Source organism: Cavia porcellus, unplaced genomic scaffold (genome assembly GCF_034190915.1).
Source record: "Cavia porcellus strain 051 isolate PalLab524CR breed Dunkin Hartley unplaced genomic scaffold, mCavPor4.1 scaffold_18, whole genome shotgun sequence".
In the NCBI taxonomy this organism is placed as follows: domain Eukaryota; kingdom Metazoa; phylum Chordata; class Mammalia; order Rodentia; family Caviidae; genus Cavia; species Cavia porcellus.
Genome location: NW_026947501.1, coordinates 59,488,648 through 59,513,428, shown reverse-complemented (window position 1 = coordinate 59,513,428; position 24,781 = coordinate 59,488,648). Strand labels below are relative to the sequence as shown.

Genomic DNA, 24,781 nt, shown 5'->3' with positions numbered 1-24,781 from the left:
TCTCATTTGTAGATGCCGATGCTTATGAGGGCTGTGTACACAGAGTCAGTGTTCTTTCTCAGTGTGTCCTTCCTGTCTAAATCTTCATCCTTCACTTCACATTTTATCAGGTTGTGCCAAAGTCCATTTTCTAAATCTTAATTAAGGTAATGCAATATTATTTATGTTTAGGAATCACACTGAGTCTACAATCAATTGAAATTCCCTTTCCCAATACTATATCTATGCATCCAACATGATGATGGCTTAAACAAAAATTTCATCCAAAAGATTCATATATACAGATGAGGTGCTTTTGAAAGTAATTAGGTTGTGGAGAGCTAACTTTGTACGTTAGCTGGATGCACTGACAGGGGGAGCCTGTTTGGAGGACCTGGAATACATGGTTTCCCTGGCACTCATCCTTCCTGGCTCTCTCTGATTCCTGATTTCCATGGGTTGAGCATTTCTTCTGCCTGGACATTTCTGCCTTGATCTAGCTGACCAAGGACTGAAATCTCTGAAACCATGAGAGAAAAATAAATTTTTCTTCTTTAAATTGTGTACATCAAATATTTTGTCCTAGTAATGGAAAAGCTTACTAATGTAGACATTGAAAGAAATGTAATGCTTTTCATTTATCCATTCAATCATGCGTAGATTAAGTATTTTTCTGTGACCTCCCATTTTGCCTATTACAAGACTCTTAAGGCAGCTGCACTTATGTGTATGCTCACGTACACATTCACTTAGAGAACATATATTCAAAGTAATGTAAGGATCGTATCATATGACTAGACAAAAGATGTACTCCATATGATGTGGCAATGGAATAAGAAAACACTGAGGATTGTGGTCATTATGTATGGGAAACACATACAAATAAAAAAAATTCAAAAAGCATAATCCTCATTATACTCTCAATTTCCTATTTTAAAATATTAGGATTTAAGTAACTTATCCTTTCAAATCACACAATTCAAGAGTGATAAAGAGTCCAAGTATGGGAAGTGGTTCAAGGAACAGAGGAAGAAAGACAGTGAAGAAACTTGGAAATTATTGAATACAGACAGAAAATAAAATAGAAATGAATTACGTTGTTGTAGTCAGGGATTGTGAGGAGAGTAATTACAGTCAGGACACAGGATTTATAACATTATTTTATGATGGTCACCCAGAGTTAAACACAAGAAAGTGCAGGAAATCTGTCCACAACATTAAAACTCAGAATATTCAGCCAAGCAATGTCCATCCCAATGTTCATCCCACAGCAATGTCCTTCACGAGTTCAGCTGAAGACCTAGAGCCAAGGACAATGCCTCCCGTGAGGTCTAGAGGTCTAGAGGCCACGCAAGGACTCATGCTAGACTCTTCTACAGATCTGTGCAGGGAAGGCCCAAAGGTCCGTGGTAGATGCTAGAAAGTCTATGCCAGTGGGGTGAAGGAGCTGCGTTGGTAGGTTGAGGGTACTACACTGGAGCTGAGGAGTCATGCTCAAAATAAAGATCAGGGCTGCACTGAAAAGTACCACAGCCATCCTCAGTGACACAGGGGTCCCAAGCTCCTCCAACAATGAGAACAGTTGAGTATATGCCTGAAAGCCAGTGTGACAAGCTTCTCCTGGAGATTAAATGCACACATCTTCCTCTCTGGAGCCAGGAAGTGATGCTCGATGTAAGGCCAGGAAGTGATGCTCGATGTAAGGCCCAGAGCTGCCCAAAGTGAAACACTGCCATTCTCACCAACAAGGTCCTGAGCTCCTCTGATCATAATGTCCAAACTCATGTAGGGGAAGCCAGTCATGAGGAGCTCTTCCAGGAGAACCAATGGCTAGAAAAAGAAACATTTAGAACTCACAATACCTCATGCTTTTTCTCCATATCTCTATTTATACAGGCAACTTTCCTCAGGCGGAACATCTCCACTCAGCATCATGATGATTTAATTCAGCTAGTGTTAACTACCAGTTTTTAATCCACAAGATAAGTTAAAGACATGGTCTAGAACTTGAAAGACTTTCTTTATTTTCAAAAGGATTGGCTTTTTGTGTTTCTTTTAGAAATGAAAATATTAAAGAATAACCTTATTTGGAAAATAATGGCCACTATTGCTTTACAGAAAGATAATATCTACCAGCTGCAGTAAGAAGCAAAGACTCAGTTTGCAATGACCAGTAAGGTGAGAATCTGTAATAAAGCTGTCACAAGGGCAACAGAAAGAAGTAGCAATGTGCTGAAGTAGTACCCAGAAAACCAAGTGATTCAAGTGAGGAATATAGAGAAAGACTCAAAGATGATTGAGCTTTGTAACTTCAGTACCTGAATGACTTAACCAGGATAAATCCACTTCTAATGAAATACAGAAGCTGGGGTGGGGGAGATAGCAAAACATTGGATTTGGAAAATGTTCAGCCTTAGCTTCCCCAGGGATTTATGACACATTATATTAATGTGCATCCATCATTCGAGACATTTTGTACCTTTCCAAACACGCACTTTTTAAATCTGCATTCTGAACCTTATGCTACCTCCCTAATGAAGAGGATGTGATAACCAAAATGGGATTAAACAATCCTTTCCTGAATCTCTACATCTCTACTTAGTGTGAAAAACTGTTCAATATAATAGACCCATCATGAATTTTAATCTGGCATATATTATAATGAGATTGTGGAAGGTGATCAGACCATGAGAGGTCCAGAGTGGTTAACTGGTAGGATTTATTCTTCATGAACTATGTCAATTTTTAAGATCAACAAACCCAAGATAACAAGTGTATTTAAATGATTTTGTAACTGATCAGTTGCTGTTAATTTCCAACAGTAAGTTGCTGTTAATTTCCAACAGGCTACTGATCAATATTTTAAGCAAGGGGAATTGGACAATTGTGGGTAATCCTTCTAGTTAAATACATTTAAGCTCCATTAAAGTGCATTTAATATCTTCTCTGTTTCTTTCTTTCAACTGTTATGAGTTCACAGGGTGCTGTGGCCCTCTGCTGAAGAGACCACAGGATGATTTGTGCATGTATGCTCTGAACTACTTAGAGCTTTCTCTGTACAGTAAATGTTACCACTTGAGGGCATCCTGTCATTATATTCTGTAATCCTCCTGAGCTTCAAACTTTATCTCAAAACCATGGCTTTCTAATAGAAAAGCCAATGGAAAAAGAAGTCTTTGCTGGAAAGGCTGAAGCAGCAATGAAATGGTAATTTACCACACTAAATCGGCGTTTCCTGGTGGACTATGTCAGTGGAGTCTGTTTCTGGAAAGACTAAGTCAGTAGATGAGCATAAGTGGCACAGACAGAAGTTGATGAAATCTTCCTGGCAGAGACCAAAACAGGAATTCCGATGAACTAAGTGCTAAAAGTTAGGGTGGCTGTGGCCGACCAGAGGAACATCTGCATTTGAAGGATTTTCTGTCTTTCTTTTTTAAATACAGAAGGAAAAACAGTTGCAAGCAGTTGTGCTCCACATGAAAGCATCAGTCCTAGTAGGAAATTATCAGCAGCTAGAAAGAAGTTGGAAGTGAATGGTGCATCTGAATGATACATTAACCCTGACATCCAAGGTGTTTTCCCATTCAAAATTTTAAAAATTTTGATCAATCAAATTCCTTAACATATCTGGAAATGTATTTGAAAATGTATAATTGCTGTTGGAATTTAGTGAGTCTTCCTTCAGTGTTGAATAGAAATAAAAGCCACCACACTCATTTGGATAATTTGCTACTTGGACTTACTACTTTCATGAGAAAAACCTAGCAAATAAATTCTAGGGAGACATGTTGTAACCTGAGGAAAACTTATGGCCAGTAGTAGGGTACTGTACAAAAACTATATGAAAATACTTAGATCTCTCAAATGATTAATACTAATCTCCAAAACAATGCGCGTTCTTGATTTTAAAGTAGTTCTTCAGAGCCCTGTAAATTTATAATTTTATTCAAATCTTCCATTATTCTAATAGCCCTTTGTATAATTTGAATGAATAGCAATAACTTGTAGCCAGATCACCTTCATTTTAGTGATAGTGATTTGGGATAGTTATAAAATGTTAATTTATGAATAAAGCACAGGAGGAAGGCTTATTTCTTGTGTTGCAAGGAAGTTATACTTTCATTTTAAATTTATTTATTGTGCTGCATTCATTACAAAAAAAAAAAAAAAAAGGAAATCTGTTTTCACCAAGGAAGTCTAACTTGGAAGCAATCTTATAGAAAAATTTTTGATATATACTATAAATTGCTAGTCTTTAGTGAGCAAGAATAATTATATGTATAGATCAATTGTTAGTGCTAGGAAATTTGAATCAAAGTAATTCCTGACAGCTTTTAAATGAAGGGATTATGAATGTTAGTTTTTGTGGGTTTTTTTTTTTTTTATTCATGCTTTAATCTTAAGCACCTAGGTAGCTGGTGGTGGGCTATTAGTAGCCATAGTTGGTCAGCAAAAAAAAGAGCCATATCACAGAATTATTGCTTTAGGGCCAGTGATCTTTAACATAGTGCCATGATTACTTTAGTTATCATAAGACAGCTACTTAAAAAGAAATAGAAGTAAAATCTCCTTGTTAAAGGTGAACTACTGTTTCTTTCCACTAGAAATATTTGTCAAAGCCTCAGAAGCTTGGTCATGGGTCTTAGATTTCTATTGAAAATGGTGGTAAATATTTTCTATCTCTCTGTCTTTATCTCTATATGTCTCTGTCTCCTGGGCCTGAGACATTTAATATGACAGGGTGGATGAAATAAAAATGTCTAGTTTGGATTTTCTTAGTAGTTTTAGGAAGATAGAACTAGAAGTAGCAGGCTAGGCAAAACATATACTGGGAGCTGGAAGTCATTTATTGTGGGAAAACTACTTATGGGAATGAAAGGAACAAGGAATTAGGTGCAGTCATTGTGCAGAAAACTTGAAGTAAAGCATGTGTATGTGTGGCATAGTAAATGACTACTCCAAATATACTCCCTTCAGGAGAAATAAAAGATACTACCAATGGATTTTAAAAGTAACATTAAAAAAAGCAAAAAGTGATCATTACTATGAAATTTCCGATCACCCTATAAATATAATTTAAAAAGCAGCTGATAGCAGAGCTCACCCATTTCATCTGTGCAACAAGCTGCTCTGGCTCCGTGAAATGGAATGAAATGAATGCCATGGCCTTTCAAAGCCGCACCGGGGATCTATTTATTGTGAGAAGAGATTTCCTGAATAACTGTAAAACGCACAGATAATTTTGGAAACCAGCTAATATCTTTGATGTGGAAGTGCTCAGCGCCACCTCCTCATGTCTACTCCTCCTGCAACAGGCTTCTCATTTATTGGAAATCATTTTCCTCGTCATCATCAGCCAACACATTGTCCTGTAGGGAAAAAAAAGGATTTTAAAAAAGCGACATTGACAATGTCAAGAGTAACTGTTGCCATGATAAAGATTAGGGACATGGAAAATTGTCTTTCAGTGCCCATTAATTTTATTGGAAAACATAAGAGGGAATGTGTTTCAGAATTTTCTGTTAGCACACGTCTGCTCTGGTTCTCTGTGTAACTGACATGACAGAAATGAGATGTGTGAGGGGAAAAGGTTTTTCTCAGTCTTTGGCGGTGCATACATATATTCCTTACTCTATTGATAAAGAGGAATGAATGGGTTTATGAACATATATGGTTTTAAATTCAATCTCTAATATTAGGTTGCATAATACTTATAAACATTTAGAGATGCAATTTTCTAGAACTTTACTTTTACTCTATTCTACAAATAAAGCTTAAGGTAGCATTCATTTTTGCAGATATTATTCAAGAAAATATAATAAGATACTGATAAAACATATGCATAATCCATCAAAGGTATACAATATATACCATTCTAGAAAAAATAGCTTCCAAAAACCTGAAAAAACAACATAATTAAACAAAATGGGATGTTTTATCTGATTTTCCATTTAGGTTTGCCCTTATTTCAGTATTTATTCATATATATTATATTATTTTATACAATATATATATACATACAGAATAGACAAAATTTTTAGTACATAGACTACATCAATATACTAATTTTTCAGTATCTATACTACATACACACTAAATTTTCAATGTTTGTAGTATATATATCAAATTATTGAGGAAGGTTAGAAGATAAGTACAGTTTAGTGTTGAAGATAATACTCTGGAATCCAAGTATAAGGAAAACAGGAAAGAAACAGAGGTCATGATACAGAACACAATACTAAGGGGAGAGGTATTTCCCTAAGCAGGAATAACATCCAATAAAGCCAGGTATAAGCCAGTGAATAGTGGGATACTGACTTTATTTAAATTTATGTGAATGCATATTTTATCTACCACTGTATACACAAGTGTCCCATAATAAACTCAGTCATAAATGTTAGTTTCCATTTCTAGTATAGTGATTCACATATCCAAATGAGACTCAATAAAACCAATAAAGGGCTTGAAAATTAAATATGTCTTATATCTTATTTATTGCATTACTGAGTCAACAAGATAGGAAAGAAAGTCATTATAGTTTTATAGTGAAGCAAAAGAGGAAACCCTGGGGAATAACTAATCTCCAGAGTCAGTTGGGGCTTCTAACAGGAGAGGAATGAATTATACCAAGGCACTTAAGTGCTCTATTTGTATGTTCCAAAATTCCAGAGATGAACATCTTAACGGCACACACACAGTGTCTCATTATGTAGAAAATGTTGTGGCCAACACACTCAATTCCACACAGCCTCCAGAAGTAGCAAAGTCAAGTTTTCTGCTAACTTTTGAACCCAGGAAGTAAAATTTTATTTTTAAATTACAAGCTATGTGGGCATACTTATAAACACTTAACCTTGAAACAAGCCTACAAAGTTAGAATATTTGTTTTCTCTGGTTAAGAGATTAGGGAAATGAATCAGCGAGAACAAAAACTAATTTAGATTTTGGAAGTACATCTAGTTTTTCTGATTTTAGAGCCTATTTACTGTTCAGCACTGTCCAGAGCAATGGTCAGTTTCACCTTCCAAAAGATTCAACATGTATCTGTAAAGTGGTTTAGGTTCTGGGAGACTTTAGCTCCCTGTTTAATAGATTATTCCATGTTTTAGAATTTTTTCATGTAAAATGTTCTGCATTTTTCCTCCTTATGGTCCATCCTGGAAAGTTCAGAATTAACTAGCAAAAAGTAATGATACCCACATGTCATTTCAAAGTGACTTCCCATAAAAATAAGGTAACAGCTTTTAATAAGTTATGGGAGTTATTTAACATGGTGGTTCTAATTCGTGCCTATGTGTGTGGCTTGATAAACCAGTAACAGGTCATTTATTAAAGTTCCAATTCAAAACAATCTCTATTTGGGGTTTAACTCATGTTTTTACTCTTCATCAAATGCATCAGGTCAAGACCTTTCAAATAACAATTTAAAATCTATGTTTAAAATTAAAATGAACAAATAGCCCAGTACTTTAAATCAGAGACATGCCAATAAAAAGCAACTACCAAAAAACCACAGTATTCAACTGCAGAACATCTATGACAAATAACGTATTGTACCTAAAGAAACAATACAATATCAGTTTTCCATGAAAGGAAAACTTTAAATGAATATGGTGATCATGATTGTGTTACACAGTTCTCTGGCTTTTTGATAAACTGAGATAATAACATTATAATGAAGAGATGCTCATTTTGGTAATGGTTTCAGACATTTCAATGGATAATTGTTTGGGCCTATTTTCTTTGAACCTCTGCTGCGCAGAACATCACTGTGAGAGCATGTAATGGGCCAAAGCTTCTCAGTGGATGGCAGCCAGGAAGTAAAGAGAGAGGTGGAGAGGAAATGGACCCAGTATCTCTTTCAAGAATGTCCTTCCAGTGAACTAATTTGCTTTAACCAAGTAGCCCTATTAAGAGTTTCTACTGTCTTCCAATAGTGCCAGTGGTGTTACTGACAAAACTATGTCTCACACACATAGAGAATACACATGTGTCATATGTATGTATACAAAATATATATAAACATGTACAGCTATATGTGTATCACTCCCTTATTTGATTTGTGGGAATTGCATTAAAACATTTGACACTTGAAACATTTCAGGAAGAGTCCAATGCAAGGAATAGATTAGAAGGATGGCCTAAAACATTAACACACAGATGCTAACAAGGAATGGAGGACTGAGTCCTACAGCCCCAAGGGATTTGACAGTCAGCTCAGTAATTCAGGCAGGTGGTAACATTGTCATATCCTGGACGCTAGCATTCAAACAAGTGAAAAGCAGTTTGAAAACATAATTTGGTGGGTAAACTAGCTCCCCCCTCTCTCTTTCTCTCTCTCATTGCCACTTTTTTAATCATAAAAGTAATGAATGAAATCTTGAGTCTGTCCACTGACACAGGACAAAGATGGCTGACTACATTTCAGCACTTTGCCTCCTTCTGCAGCAAGAAAATACTTTTTCGAGCTTTGCCTTTAGGAAGGACCTGCCATCTCCTTGACACTTCTATTAAAATGATAATAAAATGCTGCTAAGTTACATAGTTATCATGCTTCATAAATTCATAAACCTCTCCCCAAACATCATTGCATTTGATCATTGCAACAGTTCTGAGATGCCAGAAGGGCATCATCGCTCTACTTTGTAGCCAGTTTACCAAAATTTCAAGGCAAAACTCCATGCTCAGCCCTGCAGTGACTGCTCCATCTCCTGAGTTACTCCTGCACATGTGTCCTACTGTATGATTCTGTCTTTGCAGGGTATGTCAAGATCTTTCTGATGAATAATGACATACTAACACATGTCATTCTTTTAATATCAAACACTGAGCTTTACATATATTAACTCATTTAATGCACAAAGTACCTCTATGAAACATGCAATATTATTATCTGAGTTTACAGATGATGAAACTAAAACAAAAGGCCTATTGGCTTTTTCAAGATCATGTACATGTGTAGGTAGTAGAAACTGGATATGGACCAAGGCAGCCTAATTCCAGAACATGTAATCCAGTAGACTGGCTTTAGCTTGTGTAGTTTTACCATAAACATCGTCTTTGCTATTTTTACCTATTCCTACGATATTTCACAATTAGTTATAGCAAAAGGACAATTTTGCAATAGAAGAACTGTGGCATTCTGTCTGAGAGCTACACATTTTTGAGTTTCAATGCAGATCCTTTCTGTGCAGTCAGTCCTGTAGCTCCATCACTTCCTACTCTAAAGGAATGCAGTGAAATTTGGAAAATGGGAGTGAGGTGTCCCAAGAATCATGTTCCTTCAGCCAAGCAGGGTTTTTCTATTCATCTGCAAGAATGACAGAGATGAATAGCGTTTCACCATGTTTATGATTTTCCTTATTTTACAGATCAGTATCCCAGCATGGATAATCGTTATTACTTTGTTCACTTGAAACATTATCCTTTTTTTTAAACCGGTGTCCGGGAGCAAACTCACGACTGTGCACTTGCAAGGCAGGCACTTATGCCACTGAGCTAAATCCCCAGCCCCAAAACATTTCTTTAATATTTCTACTTCATCCTTAGTTCATATTTCCAAGAGCATTTCAACTACAAAATGTTCTCACTGAAACTAAAAATGTTCTAAATTTATTGGAAAAAATATTGTGACTCTACTCTCCTGAACTTGGTTAGGAGTGAAGTCATTTATAGTTCTCTTTCTTGCAGATCTGAAACAAGGGGAAGGTTTACCAAAGTCACAATTAACATCTCACTCCTGGTCACCAAAGTGTTTATCACCATTTTCTTGACACTTTTAAGATTGTCTCTTCCCTGTGTTCGGCCCAAGGCCTTGGAAATCATTGAGGAAATCAATGCATGTTGATTAACCAGGGCCTTGGTTAATCAACATGTATTTATTAAGTGCTTGAAATTCAAATCAGGGAATGTTTCAGGCCATTTTATTCAAAATTGCAGAAGAAACAATGCAAGAGATCACATTTACATGTTCTTCAAATGACAATTGATCTAAATACTATCTCTGAAGGTGGGAAAACTTTAGTATGGTGGTTGAAAGTGTCAGCCTAAATTCTTCTAAAATTTTTTTCACCTATCAAGATTTTGTATGGAAAGGAAATATCTATATTTTTTCCATCTTAGGTTCTTAACTGACACCCCAGTAACAAATGATATATTAAAAATAGAAAAGCACAAATGGTTACTCAATAAATGTTATATCATCAGTCACTACATTTCAGGCACTTTATTTTCTATGAGGCATGTAGGACTATCTAATATCATTTGTCATAATATTTAATAACTGTCTGTGTCTTTCAAGGAAAAGATAAATTCCATGATGACAGAAACCATCTCAACCCAGGACGTATCACATCGATCATCATAGGATATGCTCAATAACTACAGGGTGAATGAACTTAACTTCACGTGTTAAGTAAAATGTTATTGAACATTATTATGATCTAATAATGGAAGCTGAAACAAACTTATTTTAAATAATAATGAACTGTGGCAAAATATGAAATGTAATGTACCTTCATAAGTGCTGTGTATTATTTGTTTTCTATTATCTGTTTTCTTTCTTTCTCTACTAGAAACTGAATGCAGAACTTCAAATTAAGCTTAGCCTCCAAGTTCCCCTCGCTAGATTTGTATATGTGATCTACCTTCTTAGCCTCTAAGAGTGCTGGAGTTAGAAGCTTGTACTTCCATGCTTGGCTTCTGAAGCATTTTTGACTGGAGCTTTTGTCTTATTTAATATTCAAAGATGTTGGTTTCACAAAATAAAAGATGACATCTAATTAAGTAATGTGGTCTATGTATTAGAAACCTCTGATTCCTTTTACACAAACAAAGAGCATCTGATAAAGCAGCTTCTGGATCTTCAGAAGGAATTTTATACCATGAAGTGCTTGTCTTTTGAAATGAATTTTTTCATTCCTTTTATTTCTTTGACTTCTACTGTTTTCATGCATGCAGCATTTTTACAGTTAATTACGGCTCACCTAAGACATTTGTGTTGATTATTATTTTTTTCTTGTTGTTGAGACAAAATACCTGATTCCCAAAACAAAGGAAGGAAAGGTTTATTCAGCTTAAAGTTTTTGTATGTTTCAGTCCATACTCAGCTAGCTTCAAGGCAGGGAGGTGTGGCTAAGGGACAGCCACTCATGGTGGCAACAGCAACCGAGAGGGAAAAGGGCCAACAGGAAACCACACCTCCTTGCATCCCTCATATTGTATGCCAGCTCCCTGCCCCTGGTGGGAGCAGTACCCACATTGTCAATCCCAGCACTAGACAATGAACCAATCACAAATGCTAGACTCAGTCACCTTGGATAGGCCTGCCCCTCCTGACTGCATGAGGATTTGGGGAGCCGTTTAAACACAAACCATAATATTTTAAGTATCATTTACGTAACAGTAGCATTCTTTTCTTTACCTGCACCCTCATATGACTTTTCTCCACATTTCAAGACCTGATTGATAGCTAGAACTGCTCCTCTAGCACAAACCTGAAGCAGAGACTTTAGTTTTACTTTCGAAGGCCCAAGTCTTCATTAGAAGAGTGGTTCCAGAATAACTCAGAGAGGAAAGACAGCTATGTGAGCTGGAGTGAACAAGATGCATTGCATATCTAGCTTTCCATATTCATGAGCAGAGGGTGAGGGACCTGCTTCCATCTCTATAAGCACAGGGCTTCCTATTGTAGAGGGACAAAGATGCAAAAGCACAATCACTTGTCCAAATTCCAAAAATTCTCTTAAATTCTTCATACGTGATGATGTACTACAAATAAGATTCATTGCTCAGAAGAGAAAAAAAATCATTGTGAGGTCACTTTCACTCAAGCACTTGACTGTCATTGGGAAAGCTTCAGTGAACATGAGAAACAAACGTGCTCACAGAATGTGTGCACATTCGTGTATATGGGGGTGGGGGATCATAAGCACATAATTTATTTCTAAAGTAAATGAGTCAGATTCTATTGTAGAACTTTGTATCACAGCCCTTAAAATAAACAGCTAGCATATTATACTCTCTGTTGCTGTGTGGAGGAGGAATTACTAGAAAAAGGGAAGCCTAGGAACAAAGCGAGTTGAGAGCTTTCCTGGCTATTGCTTGAGAAACAAATTATGTTTAACTTTGTATAGAATTAATTGATTTCATAGTTTTTACTGTATCACTTCAACAAGCATCAAATAGAAGTCATGATCTTCTTTCTGAAGCAATTTCTTGCTTCTTAAAAATTGACCACTGAGATGCTTGCTGCTGTAATAGTGTCCTAAGTGACATTTTTCCATTAAACACTAGTTTTGCTTGCCCTCGGATGGCCTCCCAAAGCCCTTTGGATGTATCTACATGTAATAATGGCTTACATTATTGAACATCTATTGAAATAAAACTATTCACCATGAAATTTTCAGATATTAACTCATAAAGTGCTTATTTGTAAAGAGATGGATGATGCTTTACCTTTATCTTACTGATGGTTGATTGGGTAAAAGAAAAGTGAGTTAATAAATGCTCTGAAAACTTTCTCACTATATAGGACCAAAAATGAAGCCTGATTGTGATTCCTGTTCTTTTAGAATCATGGTTCCAGGAATTTGTTTGACTTGAGTAGTAAAGAACACTATTCTACAAGTTAGAAACCCCCAGTATAGAATGAAATACACACACACACACACACACACACACACACACACACACACACATGCACACACAAATGAATCTACAACTGATGGAACTGTGTAACTGATTTCCATGTATACATCTGATTTATCACCTATCTATCCATCTCAGATTTCTAACTAAAGAGGGCTCGTTTCCCTTAAAAATCACTCTATCCTGACTGTGCCTTATTTCCTAAGCTCTCCAGCAGCTGTACCTACCCAAATCCACTGGGCACACAGGCAATCTCTCAGGAACACTGAAGAGGTAATTATAGGGAGTTTTCCACTCTTCATCCCTCACTCTGGTGTGACAAACCGCCTTTCAGTCAATCCAAGCAGTTTCTGGGAATGATCCCTGTCCTCTGTGATTCCCGTAAGGCAGCAGCCTACATATTCTCTTTTCTTAGCACACAGAAGGTTCCCCTTCATTTGCCGTCATGATTTAAGGACAGCATAGACTAACTTCCAAATTTAATTTCAGACTCATGTACCTTGGATCAAATAACCTGCTGGCCCCTGTCCAAATCTTTTCTTTTCCTTCACCTTGGATTTCCTGACTTAATTACTTCAAACTCAGATAAAGCCAAATCCATACTGTATGAAAAAAAATCATATCTTTATCTAGTGTGCAGTGGGTTTCAGATTTAAGACAAGTGCTGAACACTAGAGGTAATAAGAAACGGGATGCCATACTCATTCCTCAAACAGTTTTCCTGTTCAGTATTTTACTGGGCGCTAGTGCTTGCATGTATTTTCCTCTCCTTGTCCTCTTTGTCAGTTCCCCCTAGATAAATGGGTCTTGAGTAGTAAGATCTGGACTGGAATTGTTGTTGGGTGACTCAGTAACTGCCCTCATTATCCCAAGTGTGATTATATGAAGGACGGTGACCAGCTGTTCTCTCTTGGATGAGGCGAGTATAAGAGAAGAATGGCATAAATTGCAGCTGGAGGGAATTCAAGTGATGTAAAGAGGAACGGAACTCAGTGGGTAGCAAGCACGCTTAAGCAGAGGAGTTAGCAGAGCAGTTAATTCCTTCTCTGACAACGTGTCTGGAATGCTTTGCTGAGCTTTCCGTAAAGCAAGGTTCAGCTCAATAACTTTGACAGAACTTTCTGGTTCCAAGATTCTGCCTTCAGTCCTCACTGTATATTTCAATTGATGGCCTCCATGGTTCACTTTTATGATGTAAATTATTGGAGAAAGTAAAATCAACAGAGACATTAAAAGTTAGACAGCTAAGGGGAATTATATAATACAGAGATACAAAAATTGGGCTTTAGAATCAGGCAACCTGGAGTCCAGACTATTTATTCATTTCCTCACTTCAAGCAAAATTTCTTAATGTTCTTTGGCTTATCTCAAAGAGGTGTCATGAAAACCAGATAAAACATCAAAATACAAATGAAAGAATATTTTTATCTTAACTAATGAAACCTGCTGAACTTTATAATATTTCCTGGCACATACATGGGACTTGTTACATATGTAGCCTCTTGATTTTCTCCACAGTCCTTGGAATGAAGTTTGGATGTCATTATTCTAGAAACTGAGACTTAAAGAACTTGAGAGACTTGTACAAAGTGACATGGCTAATGCAGATGATACAGGAACTTGAACTGAGTCTAAGTCTTGTTTCTCCAGTCTAGGATGAATTATTTTATTATTTGTTGTCTGATATCCACTAAAACCAATAAATTAATAGTAATGAAATGAAAATATCCATAATTCATATAACTGAGAATTTTCAGAATGAGCAATATGGATTTAAATCATTTTAGGGAATTTTAATTTATAGTTTAAAAAGATCATTGTGTTTTATAGAATTTTTTCAGCTGCAAAATATTAGAAATTTCTTGTTTCTCTTTGAATACTCTTACATTACTTTAAAATAATCTCAGCATCCCTGACAATGATTATATAGTATTTTATTGGTCATGATTAGGAAATTTAATCTAAGTAGCCCTATCTTTGTTTGAGGGAGAAAGATTACTACTAAGAATAGGAAAACTTCATAAGTGTTTCTTTAGGAGAGTCACAAAAACCTAAATAAAACTAGAAGAATTTCATTTTCACACACGCCACTTTCACCTGCCTGTAAATTGGGCCATAGCCTTTGCTGCTCGAGTTGTCTCTTGTAAGCACTGTTATCTGAGTGTTTGTCAAAGAAATAGTGAGGGCCATTGTGCATGGCCTCCAGGAGAGAAGGTTATTGAGAAGGAGAGGAAGCATCTGAGCATCTCAAGGTGCACTTGGCCTATGGACCCCTGTCTAGGAGACACAATGAGAAGAACCAGGTGGTTAACATTTCCCCACCCACTGGGGCCCTTGGCAAGCTCACTCTTCCTGAGATACTCTGGTTTCACTGTGCATAAAACAAACACAACTCAAACTACACAGGCCTTTAATCTACAGGTTGCCTGGCTTTGTTTTACCATTATTTATATGGTCAATAAACACAAAGCATGAGAAAGCTTTCAAATCTACAAGTAGAAATACTCATATAAATTCAATTCACACTGAATAAATGTTGTGGGCCTATGACTGTTTTGCTTCATAAAGGCTAAGGTAAGTCATTTTCTGCCTAGCGCCTAGGCTGTTTTTCAGTTGAGCGATAGAAATTTCAATTATTTTATAATTAGAAATAAGGTGAAAGGAGAAGGAATAATCCAGTACCACTATGATAAAATTGTTGTATATTAATTTTCAAGACACAATGGGTGACATAGACATTTCAGGATTCGGTTACCTAAAAAGCCTCCCAAAGCCCAGAATGGACAGAGCATATTGCTACAATTTTCACTCAGAAAGATATTTATTATCATGAAAATAGCACAACTAAGAATACACACATATATTTTCACACATATACAATGTCAATAATTACATATAATACACACATTCATATATATATATATATATATATATATATATATATTTATATCTTCTTCATTGGATAAAAATATATGCTTGCAGTCAGTGTGGGAGGCAGGAAGTGGCTGAACAGGAAACAAGCTAAAATTAACCTGGCTATTCTGAGTCCCGAGGAAGGGCATGGTGGAAGCTATAATGGATGCTTGCCTCCTTAGCCGGCTGCACAGTGTCACAGGACCCAGTCATCTCACCAGACCTGTTTTCACTTAGACTGTCCAGGCAACAGAGTGAGCTAAAGGCATGGATATCAAGGAAAGCACTTTAAATTCTCACACTTTGTTTTTCCTGGAATGTGCACGATGAGATCCAATTAAACATACCATACACCCTGCGCTTCTGCAGTGTGGCTGGGAGTCCTGATGCCAAGGATTGCAAGCATGGTATATGGAGCAGCAGCTCCAGGGACCCCAGCCAGGCATCCAGGAGGAAATCCCAGATCCTCCAGCTAATAATGATGGGACCAATGGCTGGCCCTATCCATACATTCACATATCTATTTTCTTACCTAAAAAGTGTGAATAAGCTTGAAAGATTTAGGAAAACATTGGTACTTATGCATATAAATTATAGGTGCTCAAGAAGTGGAAAATTTTTTGGATTAATGCTTACCTTGATTTCCTTTTTTAAATACAATTAAAATACATAGATCAAAACAGATATATTGGTTTGGGTCATCTTTAATTTTACCTTTCTACTCACTTTTTTACTCTTATTATTGGTGGTATTACATTAACAGAGAGTGTAGAGAAGGGATTTGGGCTCCTTGAAAAAAAATATGAAGTACTTCCTGTATCATCTTTGTGATTTTTATTTTGTCCATTAGGAAATGTAAAGCCAGATGCCTTAGGAAGCTGACCAGACTGTGGCATTTGTGTGATAGAGATGCTGGTCCACAAAAGGGGCCAAGGCCTTTTCAATCTGAATGCCTGCTTTCATAGGTGACATTGGAATGGCATCTTAATTTGCCTTGTGACTCAGGGAACACTCATTCCTGCTCTGACCAAAGCTGCTGTAATTGAATAAGAAAGCAAGCAAGAGCAAAAAGTGTATGAAAGGGAACTTCAAGAAGTGAACTGGTAATAGACTGAGAGAGCAGGAAGATTGGTAATGGACTCGCAAGCTGAAGCACAGCGCTGAGACTCGCACAGATTGTGACTGGAAGTCATTATCGCCTGCACGCTGCCCATTCAGCTGTTCGAATGTGTTCTCAGCATCGATTCAGCTCCTGCTGGTCATGGGCCCAGGACTCATCATCCAGATCGCCTTCGACAGAAAACAGGGCAAAAATTAAATAGCTAAATGAAAAAGTGGAGGAGAGAGAGAGAGAGGGCTGGGTGAGTGAACTGAGAGACCAGCCTTTTGTGGAGGAGATGCTCCCTCAGAGCAGGTCCACGGTTCACTCCAGGCAGTCATGCTCTGAATGAAAGGACCTGGCTTAGACACCTCCATCGTATGATTCTAGCTCCTAGAAAATGAAATCACACTTTTGTTGTTTAAACCATTGTGCTCCTGGTATCTTACGATGAAAGCCTTAGGGAACTAATACAAATAAATTGAAAATAATTATCTATTCTTTCCAAATCATAGGTAAAGCTAATAATTTGTGGTGTTAGGAACTGAACACTGACCTCTGACTCCAATCAATTTAAGTTTCAAGATTCTGTGCTTTTTCAAACTCATACATAGCAATATTGAAAGGGTCACAAGTGTTTTACTCCATAGTCTTGATATCTTAATCTACTTTTCAAGTAATACTTCAGTGCTTTTTGTCATCTGTACTTCAAAATTACTGTAAACAGGTGTCACTCGGTTTGTTTCAATTATAAATGCTCTGCCATGTTAGACAGCCATGAATTTTCCCCAAGACTTAACTCAGTGTTTACCAGCTCTGTAAAGCTTATCTCAACTAACCACATCCTTTGGCATTTATATATATTTTAAAAAGTGGCCAATACAATTTCTTCTCTTGTTGTAGTTATTGTTTTATTTAGATTTGAGGAAGCTAAAGTACTGAATGGTTTTGAACATTTATTCTCAAAATGTAGTTTCCAAGCATGCAAGATAAATGACCTTGTAATTCAATAAAAGTAAAAATATTCAACCCTGGTTTGACATCTATTGAATTAAAAATGTTTACATTCCAGCAGTTGTGTTTTAGTTGTCCAAGAAATTCTGATACACAATGCATTTTGAGAAGAAGAGGTTTAGACTGAGCAAATGTATAGTGATGAGTCAAGAAGGACAGGGCTAGTTGGGCCTTCAATTTTAATACACTAAGAGGCTGAGGCAGTAGGTTCACAAGCTTGAGTGCACCTTGGGCAGTGTAGTGACTAAGGAAGATCCTGTCTCAAAAACTTAAAAAAGGGCTGGGGTGGTAGATCAGTGTGATGGTCCTGGGTTCAATCTCAAGGTCTGAGAAACAAAAGATGGCACTTTAACTCCAATGTTTTTTGTTTGCTCAAACTTAAAGCTTCTTCCATGAAAACATATAGGAGGGAAGTTTTATTATACACTAATTTATAGAATAGACCAAATTAAATATTAAATTTGTAATAACTTATTGAAAATAAATAATCACAGAAAAATAGAACTATATAATTTAAAAATTGTATTCTCTAAAACTTAAAGAAAAAACTAAAGGGAAAATGTTTATCTAAGTTAATTGGATAATGAATTTAACAGAATAAAAACTATTCTTTGAGATTTACAAAATGTTTGGTGGTACACACCTACAAGGATATTAAATGCATATGCAATATGCTTTGACATTGTGCTTCTATTCACAGAAAGAAAAAGAAAGGAAGGAAGAAAAAAAGAAAGAAAAAGAAAGGAAGGAAGAAGAAAAAGAAAGAAAAAGAGAAAGGAAGGAAGAAAAGAGAAGGGAAGTAAACAAGCATGTAAGCAAAAAGAACACGTTCAAAAGAAGAGAAAGAAATGATAGCACAAAATTTTAGCTCTGCACCTAACACCAGCTGCATTTCTCTTCTCTCTCATCTGCTCTTACTCTCATTGGGGGTCAGATTCTTTCTCTGCTTTTTCAACCTTTGGATCTTCCTTGGCTCTTTTGATATTTGCTGATGACTCTATTGCAGATGTCACAGAATAACATTTGCACGTCACACAAGAAGAGCTGCATTGTCCACACAGACTCAAAATAAGTCTTCCTTTTCCATCCATGTGTTCTTTCACCCCTGTCAGTGAGCTCCCTCACTACTGAAACTTGGTCTATTCACAAATGACCCAGGTGCTGAATCAAATACCTAGCTGTTAGTCCTGTTTCCATTAACACTTTATGTGCTGTTGGTTGTCCAACCTTCATCTTTGGTTTCCTATTACTTTATAAAGAATCTCAGTTATCCCAGGGACAGTGATCATCACTACCATTCATCTGACTAAGAGACCTCACTCTCAGCACTACTGCAATTGGTCTAAGATATCAAGAAACAAGCAAGTGACCCACTGGTAGCTAACAGAAAATATGCAGATGGTTCAAACCAGATATCCTTCCCAGGGATGTGATTTCCAAAATTTTGTGTTTCACTAACCAGAAAGGAGTTGGCCTTAAGATGACATATGCACTCTGGGCAGCAAAGCAGGAAACGTGGAAAATCATATTTCTGGTGAGAACCCGATGGTGATGTTAGATCCTTCAGCCATACAGTTAACCCAATGTGAGTTCTTGTTTAAACTAAACATTGTCGGTGTTCCATATTTCCTCGACAGTGCTTTCCTGCCACCTCACCCAGCTCTGTCTGCTTCTCCAGATTCTGATTTTCATGATCTTACTGCCTTTTCTGATTCCTCTGAGTGGTCCTAAGAGTTCACCTGCCACACTCCCACAGTATTGACATAACACTGTCCCCTGGAACTTTCCCATGCTTTCCACTCACGCTGACATTTTCCTGTTCCCTTTGCTTCCATGAATTCCAGTCATTCTTCAAGTCATATCTCAAATATCCTCTACCAGCTATTATTTGACCCCTAATCTACTCCTGAGCCTCCAGGATAGTTCTTCATAAGTTCCTCTACTACTACTCTTTTATAGTACCAGATCTAATTTATTTTTAGAATCCAGATAACACCAACAATAAAACTTTTCAAAACAAAGAAGGTAACACAAATTTTAAAAATTACAGATAAACAGATGCAAATATTAAGCAACATGATGATAAGTAACAACCTTTCTTAATAAAGAACAGTAAATTCTAGTCATATATTGTTACTAAATCATCCTTTAGGATCTACATAATTCCTATTAATAAGTCTACTATATTTTTTAATCTTTCTCAAGCTAATATATATAAATTTTACCAAAAATTTTGTCTTTCTTCCTTTTTTTCTTTCCTTCTTCCTTTTATTTTTCTTTCTCTCCCTTTATCTCTTCCTTCCTTCTTTCCTTCCTTCCTTCCTTCTTTCCTTCCTTCCTTCCTTCCTTCCCTTTTGAACTTTCATTTTCTCCCTTCCATCTTTTTTTTCTTGTGCTAGAGACTGAATCCAGGGCTTGCACATATGAATCATGTGTTGTATTATTGAGCTGTATCCCCAACTACGAATATTGCTTGAAAATAATGTTTAAGAAATGAATCTCCCAAAGTATATCCTCTAGTTTTTTGGGTAGAATACATAGTCTAAAGCAATGATGGCCAACCTATAGCACATGTGCTGCTCTGGGCTCTTTGTAGCATGGAAAGCTCAAAAATGTTCTGCATCACTGTTTAAAATATTCACCATAACTTTGAAAATGTAATAAAAGGATGGTTTTATCAACAATTGTTGAAAGTTACTATAAAAGTAAGGTGATTAAAATTAGAAAATTTATTATAGTTTATTGGTGCAGAAAGGGTATCAGTTTGTAAACTCAGAAAGATTCATGACATATTACATACATTGTAATAAAAACATAATATATGTAATAATATATGTAATAAAAGTAAATAATATATTTAAAATAATACTGTGTCTACATTTGTATGTGCAGTATGTATATTATTCATTAGAATACTATTTTCTAAAAAGCACTTAGAAATTTATTTTTAAAGTAAAATTGAATCATACATATAGTAAAATAAATGTGAATCATGAATGTTTTTAAAAGTGAAAAATAATTATTAGAAATAATATTATAGGTGGCTCCACTTGAATTAATAGCACACAAAAACGTACTTGCAAATATCAACATGAGTTGAAATTTTTAAAAAATTTGCTTATGGTTATTGAAATTTTAATGAAAGAGAACAACATAATGTGTTAAGTAAGAAATACGTAGACATAAAATAACAAAGTCTTATTCAGCATCGTAAAGGAAATATTGATCCCAGCCTACTTCCCTCCCGCGGACCTAGTAGTACACTCCCATGGTTCTCAGGTGGCCCTTATTCACCTTATATTGGTAAATAAACAGGCACATTGCATCTTAGGAGTGCAGGAACCTTCTTTCACACTCATCACTCCTGCAGCCTTTCCGTAGGGTTTTCTGAATTTAAATGTTACTTAGTGTCATTCCTTGTGGATTTGCAGAGCAGAGCATTAATGCCTAAGTTATAGAATTATTATGAAGCATAGATGACTTAGTACCAGCTAAGCTTCTGATCGAATGTCTGGTTGATAGTAAGAGAGTAGTAAATGTTGCTATTTTAGTGTATTTGGAAATAGAAAAAATTAAGCATATTCAGTAAGAAAAGATATGTAAGTTTAAAAGCTCTGAAGTAAAAGTACTTAAAAACTACATAACAAAGTTCGTTGAGATAAAGAGGAAATATAAAACTAAAAAAAAATGACTGAAATTTCCTAATATATATATATATATATATATATATATATTAGGAAAATATATATATATATATAAGGAAAAAAAATATATATATATTTATATATATATAAACTACAAACTAAAATATGTGAAACTGTCACAAAAATTATTAAATTGAGTTGAAATATGTAACACGGCTATAGATTGTCTATGAAATGACATGGGACACATGCCTTTGCATCTATATTTGAGAAATTATTAGCTATAAAAATATGTATCTGCAAAAGAGCTCTTCCAGGAATGAATGAAGTACCAGGTGAGTCCTCTCCAATGTCCATCATGATGGCAGATTGTTCTAAATTTATTGATATTCTGTTGCTAGATCAATTAAAAATGCCAAAAATTATTAGCTAAAATATTGAGTTTCTTATTTATTCAGTTATCTTTTATGAATAAAGCCCCTAGATAATTTGCTATATTAAGCATCATATTTAGTTGCTCACAGATTTCTTGTATAGCCACAAGCTAAATTTTCAAGACCTTAAATTTGCCATGTGAAATGTTCAAAGGTTTCATCCACACTAGGAAACCAGCAAGCTAACTGGCTCTTATATCTACTTGGCTTTTGTATGCTAGGGCTGGCAAGCTGTTCCAGGACTATAGCAAAAGTGAAAGCATTTAGAGACAATTAGTTTAAGGGAATAAACTTTATTAGCAGAGGTACAGTTAGATGAGGGTTGTGAAGGTTCTCTGGGGGAAAGGCCTTCATCAGCAAGAACTCAGACTCTGGAATCATTTTTTAAATTTTATTCTATTTTATACTTTTACTTTTTAATAGCAACCCATACTAGAGACCACCATAGATGACTTAGTTTTTGTAAATGTTTCCATTCATTACCCTCTTCAAATTGTCATTGAATCATGTAAATTAAGATACTTTCCCATTGTTATCATTTCTTTCAAATGTCCTATGTTATTTTGAATTTATTTGCTCATCTCTTTAAACATTCATAATAAACTCAAGATTCTGATTGGGTGCATTCTTTAAGGAGACTGTTTTTCCTCTTACATTTCACAATTTCCTTTTTCTTGCTCCATATACAGTACAAATGATTTGTTCTTAATGTTTAAAATATTGGTATATGGTATGACTTTAGAAAATATGAATTGATATTTAAAATTAACTTCAATTCTCAAATAAGTTTCCATTTTCATATTGTCAGATTATAGGAACCTTCTTTATTTCTCCTTTGGGAACACTCGCTTTTGGGTAGATTTACTGAATAAATTAATAACCTAACCTTTGTGATATAAACTATTCAATATGTATGATAGTAAAATAAACTTTCATAACTTTAAACCTTCAATATTTTTTTCTACGTGAAACTTTCAATATACAAAACTATCTAGACTAACTGTGAAATCATATTTCTGCAATAAATGTTCTCTTTTTTAATATTAAGGGTGGAAAGTCAACATAAAATGTATTAATTCCTTTTGCTTGAAATCCTTTCAGTAAATAGCTCTCTGTCCAAAAATGAGAAAATGTGGAATATTAATTCTGACTCCAGACTAAATCAATCACCAGTTAAAAGTATCTGTTTCTAAATTATTTTAATCATTTTAAAAGTGCAAATAAAAATATGAACAGTATTTTTAAGAATCACAAGCACTGTGAGATTTATGAAATGGGGAACCTTGACCATTTTTCCATTCAGCTGTTGCAAGTTGAGAGTTATTGATGGATTAACGATATGTGTAAGTGGCAGCGATATAAGTAGGTGGAAAGTTTCAGAAGTGTGGAATGTGCAAGTTTTATGTCAAGTGACTTTGAAATGGAGAATTCTTGCAGTTCCTTACAGCAACATGAAATAGCTATTCATTTAGGTTCCAATTTTGGCCTCTATAATTGGTCTGCTGAAAAACAATATATACCATAATTCTATTGAAGCAATTTTTCTAAAGTAGCAGGCCTTACTTTTATTACCTATGCATTTTGGTTTAGTTTTAAATGGCACCAAGTAATTCGCAAGGAGGTTTGTATGTTTGCATTCAACTCTTTTAAAGTAATGAATTTTCAGCCTATAAATGAAAGATACGATGAAATCACACAATGAGACGGGAAACCGAGTGTGTGGGGGGAAGTGCAGTCTTGCTCATGCTCATAAAAATACACTCTCAGGAAACAACTGCTGTCCCATAGGAGCTACATGATCCCTTCCTAGGGCAGCATCTGCAATGACCACACACTAGGTCCACCTTCCAAAGATTCACCATCTCTTTACATCATCACTTGAAGGGCCACGCTCCCAATACATGAACTTTCAGGTGATGCTCTCAAACCAGACCATGGCAGGATTCTTCCCCAGCCAAGCCTTAGTGGAAACCACATTCCTGACCAGTGTTTTCACTGTAGAATTGTAGAGGACACAGCTAAGCTGTCTGAATGACCCACAGAATCAGTGGTAGAATGAATGGATATTGTTTTAAGCTATGAGATTTAGGTTAGTATTTTCATATAATAATAGAAATGTAGGAAGCAATAGCACTTATCTGGATATTATGTATATATTCTTTGGTACTTGTGCTAATAAACACACCAGACTAGTCAGGTGACAATAACCTAACAGAAGATGTTTTTTAAGATGTTTTAGTATCTTATGGCTCCAACTGCCAACACTAAACACCACTGGTTTCATAAAACCACATTTAGAGACTGCTTGACTTATCTCTTTCTCTTGGTAAGAGTTATGAGGCCATAAATTATAATCAATGTGGCAAATCTTATTTGCAGATATGCTTAGTGTATGGAATATTTTTTTAATAGAAACACCTACCATCAGGAACCAAAGTTGCAATGTTCCATAAAGTCTGTCTGGATTATGATGAAATATCTGACAACGCTGTGCATGTGTTCACCAGGGGACGATTCTCTTTAAAGCCAAAGGACATTGTCCCCTCAAACCCAAACCATTCCTGCTATCTTCTATGGGGAGGCTGCATATCTGTTCTTCTAGCCATTAATCTTTTAAAATTTATTTTAGTTTTTATTAGTATGCTTGTAGCACATTGTGTTTACATTGCTGTGTGGAGTTGGCCCACATGCCCAATATATTTGAATTCTTTTTCTCTTTTGTTTTCTTCCCATTCCTCAGCTTCCATCTCCTGATCCTTTTTCCATTGGAGAAAGAACTGTCTCCCAGTTTTCTGTTATCTTGTGTTTCTCTTTTTACTTATAACTTGTATTTCTCTTGTAAGAGAAAATGTGTGATTCATTTCACCTGATATCCTATAGGTGACTCAGCTTTACAGTGGACCCATCACTTAGGAACTCAATTCGTTCCCGAGGACTGGGTGTAGCTCAAATTGTCAGTAATAGGCTCAGGCTCCTCTCTACAGCCTCAGACTCTCCTTTACACAGACAGATCTCAGTGACCTTAAAGAGACATTGGCCTGAGATTTCTC

At 35.9% G+C, this 24,781-nt stretch overlaps 1 long non-coding RNA gene across 1 annotated transcript; it reads right to left on the bottom strand.

Moving 5' to 3' along the window:
• Positions 1 to 1,146: 1,146 nt before the first annotated feature.
• Positions 1,147 to 13,063, bottom strand: LOC106026530 (uncharacterized). The gene is made up of 3 exons (XR_001200168.2): positions 12,855 to 13,063; positions 5,084 to 5,348; positions 1,147 to 1,809 (listed from the first exon to the last, which is right to left on the bottom strand). It is a non-coding gene; the product is annotated as an uncharacterized LOC106026530 (long non-coding RNA).
• Between the last annotated feature and the right edge of the window lie 11,718 nt (positions 13,064 to 24,781).